An 8,658-nucleotide genomic window follows, 5' to 3' on the forward strand; every position below is an offset into this window, starting at 1 on the left:
AAAAAAAGCCCCATTTAGAATGGAAATCAAGCCTTCTATTTATAGCACCAAATATATTGTTTAGGGATAAAAATGGAAAGAAATTAAGTCCATAACTGAATTTCCCCCAATTCTACGAACCCTAATTCAAACAATTCAAATTTCAACAAATGACAAATAGATTTTCAGCCAATTTGTACTAATTCGTACCTCATCCAATAAGAAATTCACATAAGTCACAGAATACAACAAAAAATCTAACAAATTGTACCCTAAAAATTCAAATAAAATCCAATAAATACTAGGATAGTACGCGTCGTCATCTATAAAACAAATTTATCACATTCTAACGGTGCAATAGTGTCACACCCTAAATCTGGAGTGGCGTGACCGGCACTCGATGCCAAACTGAGCACGACGAACCACTGCAAATACGAAATGCAGATGCGGTAACTCCTAACTTAAGCCGATAAGGCCTACCTACATACAGACAATACCAACAAGCCGGCGAGGCCAAAATCTAGATATATATAAATACTGACTATATCATCTGAACTGGGCACTACCATATTCAAAATACATATACATAATTGAGCAAGTTGACGAGGCTGCTATGATCGTACAAAGCTAACGATATCCAAGCAAACATATATAAGCTAACAAGGCTATCACACAGACACACTATTTACAGGACTCGTCTACAAGCCTCTAGGGAATGTGTGACTATACTATACAATACGTAATAAAAAAAAAAAAAAAAAAACAAAAAAAGACTCCAAGGACACAGCGACTCCTCGAACAAAAACGGATATCTCGAAAACATGTGCCTGAGGTACAACTAAAATGAAATAACAAGGGTTGCCTCTCATGCGAGGCAAGATAACATAATTCTATAGCTATAACTCGAAGTGACTCGAAAGCCGAGCATAGATAACTCCATGACTCATAGGCCAGGCATAATCAACTCCATGACCCGTAGGTCAGGTATAATCAACTCCATGACCCGTAGGTCAGGTATAATCAACTCCATGACTCGTAGTTCAAGTAACAATTCCATGACCCGTAGGTCAGGTATAATCAACTCCATGGCTCATAGGCTAGGCAACAACTCCGTGGCTCATAGGCCAGGCATATACAAACATATACTAATAACTTGAAGGCAACATAATAGCCTGTAAACAACATGTACACTAGTTATTACTATTGTCATTCTATCATCTTATATAACACAACTATTCTTATACTCGTCCTTAACTGGAGAGGATTATTACGATAGGGTTATGGTAACCCGAGTATAATCTTCATGAATAGCACATCTTGGTGCAAATAGTCAAAGGTGGCTCAATAGTAGAAATCATGCCAATGAAAAGAAGGGATAACCTTAACATACCTGGATAATCTCCTTCTCAATCCACAACTAAATGTAACACAATCCTCTTGCATCTACAATAAGTGAAGTGATATCATCATCAACATATAAGGTTAGGACTATCATATTTTGCTAATCTTATAACCTACGGAATAACGGGCAGCATTTCCCCTGTTTATACTATATCCCAAAAGACCCCAAAGGTCATCAACAGCCCAACAACCAACAATAGCAACAACTACAATATAATCCAATATAAACTTCTTCGATTACTTTAAGAATCATATCGAGTGGCAAGCTCATTTAACAAATAACAAAACGCAATTTGAACCCAATTTCTTCTTTCATAGTTCAGTCCACACCCTTCATAACATGATACTTATGTTTACCATATCCTTTTCCACCCAAAACATCATAAAGATAATCTCTCGCCATGGTCCATATGTTTTAATTCTTCAACCTTCATCCCGAGTCCTAGTTTACACGTTTTCCTTTTTCACTTCCTTTAATTAAAACATGAATAATATTAACAACAATAGCCACAATACAGTCAGGTGATATTCCATAATTTCTAGCAATTAGAAACCATATTTACATCTTTAAGGCAGTCCAACAAACAACAACAACAAAACTACAATTTTCAAAGAAAAAAAATTAGGCAGCACTTCTCCTATATCTTTCGCTTCCCCTCCAATTTATATCAACACCAAAACAACAAGAACAACATCAACAATAGAATATCCAAGTTATTCCATCAAATTCCAGCCATAAAAATACCACAAGAAGACAACAACACCTCATGCTATTTCAACCACTAGCTTGTAGTTTTCATTAAAACAACTGAACCAACACTTGAATAAACTTAAGCACAAGCAAAAATATAATATACATACCTTATACATCTACTGCAACTCAAAATCCAAGCATCCCTTAGTTCACAACAACCTTTAATGTCACCACAATACCATAGAAGCTTTATCCCTCACCTAAGCTAATCTTTAAGGTAAATCTTGGATGAAAACACTTGGATTTGCTCTTGGGTCTTCATGAAATTAGTGGAGAGGGTTTTGCGAGAGTTTAGGGTGAGAGAGGGTTAAAAAATGATTGTAAAAAATAGATTTCCCGTAGTAAATCTTGGATGAAAACACTTGGATTTGCTCTTGGATCGTCATAAACTTGGTAGAGAGGGTTTTGGGAGAGTTTAGAGAGAGTTTAAGGTGAGAGAGAGGAAAAAAAATGATTGAAAAAAAACAGATTTCCCGTTATATATTTTTTGATTTTTACTGTTCACTTCGTGTCACTGTTCGCCAGCGCACTGTTGATCCGCGTTACTGTTCATCCAGTGGAATTATTTCAGGGGCTCGATTTTTTCCATCTTTTTTATGGATGGTCTCATTCTTGAGCTTACATTAACCAACTCACAATATGAATGACGCAAAAATTTTTCGAGGTTTAACAAATAGTACTAAAATCATACAAAACAAGATAGAATACCCCCAAAATGGTACTCAAATTACAATAATTCTTTGGAAATTGCCCTAGGTCCCTCATTTAGTGTACATAGTGCACAAGTTGGCTAAGGGCTCTAGGCCCCGCCCATGGCAACTGTATACATAAGAAACCCAAGCAACATCCCCAAAAATAATTCAAATTCGAGACCAACTATTGAAAATTATATGAAATTAAACTTGAAAATCGTGAGAACTCACGATGAGGCATGAAAACCCTCTAAAATCCAACAAAAATGGCCGTGGATTGTCCGCCATGGGCAGAACCCTAAATTCGCCTGAAATCGCCTCTCAAAGAGGTGAGGGGTGCGGGTGATGGAAAATGAGAGTGGGGGGTGGAAAGTTTGTTTCCTCCTTCTATTTTTTTTTTATAAATCCGCCCCTCCTTTTTTTTTTTTTTTTAAATGTCAAAGTAAACCCCTCCCTAAAACATTATACCCATTTTTAAAATAAAATACATATTCTAAAAAAACGTATTTGTCTAAAACTCCCTCGTAAAATAACTTTGACGAAAATAAGATCTATAATACGTAGTTTTAAAATGCGAGCTTTAATACGAGCCCAATATTGACACAGTTCCGAGCAATATTTAAAAAATGTGAAAAATATGGTCAAAATGAGCCGTAATTCATACATCATTTTAATTAACAATTTTCGCTGAGTCAGACGGAGCGGGATTTTTATCTTCTTTTCAAATCATGTTTATGAAAGTAAATAACACGTAATTTTCTCGTAATTGTCAAATTTTTATGCAATAATAATTAAACGTCAAATTTTGTAATTTTCTCGGGATTTTTGAAAATTTTATTTTTAAGAGCACATCCTTATTCCGTCTTAGACTTGGGAAATTTGAAAGTTAAAATACGCATCTTATGAGGTGAAAATTAGGTGTCAACAATCATCATATGGTTCCGTATTTCTTATCTGGCATGGTTTTTTTGTGCTATTGTTGTGGTATAGATCTGATAATGGACAGGACTTGATTGTGGATTAATGACTCCACCTAGGTTCAGGACTTAGATTTGTGATTATTGATTTGAGATTGTTGAGACCTGGTAGACTTGTGGTTTAGAATCTTCACCTGGAAGGCGAGTTCTGTTATGACATATGTTTGGGTGGATGCTCTTTATATATTGGGATAATGAGATTCATGATTATGCTCGATTGCTTATCTACCTACTTGTTGATTTCTTTCTTCATATATGCAAACTAATTGTTGTCTGCCTATGATACCTACCAACACTCGTTATTTTTATTGATGCTACTTTTGTTGTGCTTTCTTTGAGTGCATAGTTTGTTACTAGTTCTAGTTTCCGCCCTCGAGAGTGATCTGAGTCTACTTGACAGAGATTCCAGGGTAAGCATTTGGGCTAGATCCGCAACCCGAAGACTCTTCCTTTGTATTTAACTGTCTACTCTGTATTCTTGAGATATTATTGATATTTGAGATTTGTACTTCCTATCACACTTGCATCTATGTCATAGTGGCTTTTTTACTAGTCCAGACCGGATTTTGGGGTTACTATTACTTCCGCACTTATTATTCATATTCTATTAGCTAAATCATTGTTTATTTTCGCATAATTCTTATAAATGACTAACATGATTTGGGAATGGCTCACCTACCTGAGGGGACAGTGTAGGTGTCATCACGATTCACGAATTGGATCGTGACAGTTCTTGATAGGTATATGGACCTCGTGAGTCCCCATGAGTCACAGCTCCCTAAACCCCCCGCCCCCTCGTAGAAGCTTGCGTGTATATCGGTAAGCATAATATGGCCATTGCATAGGATAGCCTTACATTGCATTATATTTTATCTCTATCTGTGATATTGTAGTTGTCATTTCATGCATAGTTTAATGGTTAGCTCAGGTTGGACGCGTACAACGGGTTGCATTATATTACGTTGCTTATATCTCTATCTGATCTTATGGAGATGTTTGAACTTATTATTGAATTCTTAGGAGAAACATGCTATATTGTCCTATGGGCTGGTTCTGTGGGATTCTTGGAAAGAACTGAGTCTATTAGTTGTACTTGATTTAACCGTGAGACTTTATATGGTTTATGAAGGTAGTCATCTCTTATTTGTTGATCATTTGATTGGTTCGATTCTACTTGGTTTCTTGGACTATTTTCTTATCTAGTTTTGTGGAATTGTAGTTGTGATAAAGTCATCCTATCAGATGTTGAAATAAGATTTTTTTCTTAATATATGTCGTCACTACTTCAGCGTTGTCGGTCTATGATATTTACTAAGTGCACGTGCTTACCTTACTCATCCTACACTTGTTGCACTATTTTGTGGTGCAGACTTAGACCCGAGCAAGAGTGGAGCATGCGAAGTCGTCCGAGTATGAGGCTATTTCTTTGGAGATCTTGGATTGATCTGCTTGGCTATTCCGCAATACCAGTCTCTTTCCATCTTTACATGTTTTGTATCTTTTTTTCCTCGACAGTTTTTGATAAACTCAAATGTATTCGTGTTTTGATGATTGTCAAACTGATTCGTAACTATAGAGACCAGGTCTCGTGATGCTCGTTCTCTGTGCATCTTGCACGGTAAGCAGAGATAGCTGTAAAGCCGAGCTACTCACTGCACAAGTACAACAGTTGAGCTGGCCCATGCTTTAGGTCAAATATTGAATGAGTGGTCTCTATCCATCCCACATGTTTCCCGCTATATATACAACCTGTTGCAACATATTGTGTATCACTTGGAAAAACCTAAAAATCACTCAAAAGGTGCAGTCGTCACAAGACACTCCAAATGTTCAATAAAGCTAATCACAAACTGAAGGATCTGCTCTAACACCGAAGATGCTCATTCTCTTAGTTTGCATTAGGCATTGTTTATGTGCTTTAACTTGTAAACCTATTCTTCTCTTATAAGAAGTTGATGTAGGTATTTCAAATTCTTAGTAGTCGTTAGGCAATTTACCTTTCAATCTATTAAGTGGTACCCTTGGCTAGTATGTAGTCTAAGGTGTATTAGTTGGGTTGGCTAGAGGTAGTTAACCTTAGCGGTCCTTGGCTAGAGTTAGTGAAGTGGAGTTGTTTGCAATCGGTGTATTACAAAGGTTGAGGGACTACGGGAGTTAGTTCCTAGGTTGCTACTATTGTAAGGGTTGAGGGATTATGGGAGTTAGTTCCTAGCTTACAATAGGTTGTAATCTGAAGTTGCTCATGTAGTGGAGTTGAAATCCTACTGGGGTAGGTCATGATTTTTAATCCCTTGAGCAAGGAGTTTTCCATGGTAAAATCATGACTTCTTTACTTACTGCATTACATAAGGGAACTAGTACACAACCAGGTCTCTCATATACTGTTTGGTAAGCACACAGCCTAAAACAAGTGGTACTAGAGCAGGTGCTTTCTAAATGGTTAACACCTAGAAAGATCTGTAAAATGGCTGCTCTATCCAATACAGAAGAAGGTCAATCTTTCACTTAGCCACCCATATTTAATGGAAAATAATATGAGTGGTGGAAGACTAGAATGCACCACTTCATAATGGATGAAGACTCAGAACTATGGGATATCATCTTTGATGGTCTCTATATTCCAGTACACATAGGTGAAGATGGTACAAAAACCATGCCAAAACAAGGAAAGAATACAACGATGCTGACAGGAAGGCAGTGGAGAAAAGTTATAAAGCCAAGAAGATTCTTATGTGTGGAATAGGACCTGATGAATACAATTGACTCTCAGCATGCTCAATTGCCAAAGAGATATGGGACGCTCTTCAAACTGCCCATGAAGAAACAACACAGGTAAAGAACTCCAAGATCGACATGCTCACCACAGAGTATGAAATGTTCATAACGAAAGAGGGAGAATCTATTCATGCTATGCACACTAGATTCACCTCTATTATAAATGAGCTTTATTCTATAAGAGAAGTCATCACAACCACCAAACTGGTAAGAAAGTTGCTGGGTGTGTTACCTGACACCTGGGATAGCAAGGTAAATTCCATCTCTGAAGCCAAAGACCTCAAAGACATTGACTATCAATGAGCTTGTCGGAAACCTTAAGAAATATAAGATGAAGATGTCTATGAAGAAAGAATAAAAAAATGAAATCAAAAGGGAAAGGAGCCTAGCCCTCAAAGCGGCTTCGGAAGACTCAAGTGACGATGAATCAGAGTTGGCATATCTCACATGGATATTCCATAAATTGATTTGAAAAAATGGTGGAATCCAGAGGATGGGAAGCTTCAGCAAGAATCTCAAATGAAATGAATATTCTTGCCATAGGTGTGGAAGTCCGGGTCACTTTGCTAAAGAGATCCCTCTAAACAGGCAGGATAACTATGAAAAAACTACAAGAAGGAACCAGTTATGTGATAAAAAGTTCAGAAGAAAAGAAGCTGAAGAAGCTACTAATGCTATGATAAAACAAGCACTTGCTGCGTTGAGGGACTCTTCCAGTGAGTCTGAAGACGAAGATGAAAAAAGGAACAAATCAATGGTAGTCATAGAAAATAAAGCCTCTAAGTATGAGTCAATTTTTGCACTCATGGAAAAAGACAATTTTTGCACTCATGGAAAAATCAGACTCAGATGATAGTGATGAGAGTAATGAAGATGCAAAGGTAAATATTCTTGAGGCAAAGAATAACCTGAAATCCTACTCTCAGAATAAACTCAGGTCGCTGTCAGGCATGCTAATTGATGCATATCATGCCCTCATCGCTGAGAAAGGTGCACTCGTTCATAAAATCAGTGATTCTGAACTCGAAAGAGACAAGATGTTAGTGTTAATCGGAGAGATGAGGGAACAAGTTAATGAGACTAATCAACTAAATATAATGCTAGAAAAGGAATTGAAAAGGGATACAAATGCGCATCTTAAAGGAAAGGGCGAAGCCAGTAGGGCTCATTTGAAACTCGAAGATGAACTCAAAAAGGCAAAACTGAGATTGAGAGAAACAAGCAGCTTAAGGAAGACTTGAATAGAATCAATTTTGATCTTGACAGAGCTCTCAAGTGGACATGGTCTTCTGATGTGATCACTTCCATGTACAAAAGTAAGGGAAGTGATAAAGAAAGAAGTGGTTTTATGAAAGAGAAGACCCCTACAATCCCCACAGCAAGAATGTCTCCACCACTAAAAATTGCTTGTGCACCCATTATGGATAAGCAGGTCACTACAAGGAGTTTTGCAAAGTAAGAATCTAATCGTTAAGAGGAACAAAAAAAAATTTCGCAAGGAGAGTAAGTTTGGTTACAAAAGAAACTGGTCTCGAAAGAAAGGACCTCAGAAGGAGAAAGGAAATGTGTTGCATGTTTGGGCAAAAAGGAATATGATCTATCCCTTCTATAATTATAAGGGTCCCAAACTGGTTTGGGTTTCCAATCCAAACACTGACATCTTGTGTAGGCTGAGGAGAGAGAGAAGAAAGGAAATAGTTAATTAATCGTCTGAGTTAACTTGAGAAGTCTCTTATCAAATCCTGCACGACAGGATGTGTCTTTGTTATCTAATGGAAAGGACACATCTCAATATTAGAAGCTACAGATCAAAATTCAATCACTCTAAGGGAAGAAAGAATGAAGATAAGCAAGAGGAAAAAAGCAGAGTGTGAAAATGTTGGGTCAAAAGGTGGATGTGACAGAAAAAGAGGTATGTGCACACGAGAAGTATAGTGTGCGCATGAACAAGTTCAAATTTTTAGAATTGCTGCTCAGCACTGTCAAGATTTTCTAGAGACCCGGTCTCCCCGTGACTCAAATTAGTAGTTCTCTTAGCACTCTCATATGTATCTTAACTACTTATAGTACCAAGTCAGTC

This window comes from Lycium ferocissimum, chromosome 12 (genome assembly GCF_029784015.1).
Source record: "Lycium ferocissimum isolate CSIRO_LF1 chromosome 12, AGI_CSIRO_Lferr_CH_V1, whole genome shotgun sequence".
Classification (NCBI taxonomy): Eukaryota; Viridiplantae; Streptophyta; class Magnoliopsida; order Solanales; family Solanaceae; genus Lycium; species Lycium ferocissimum.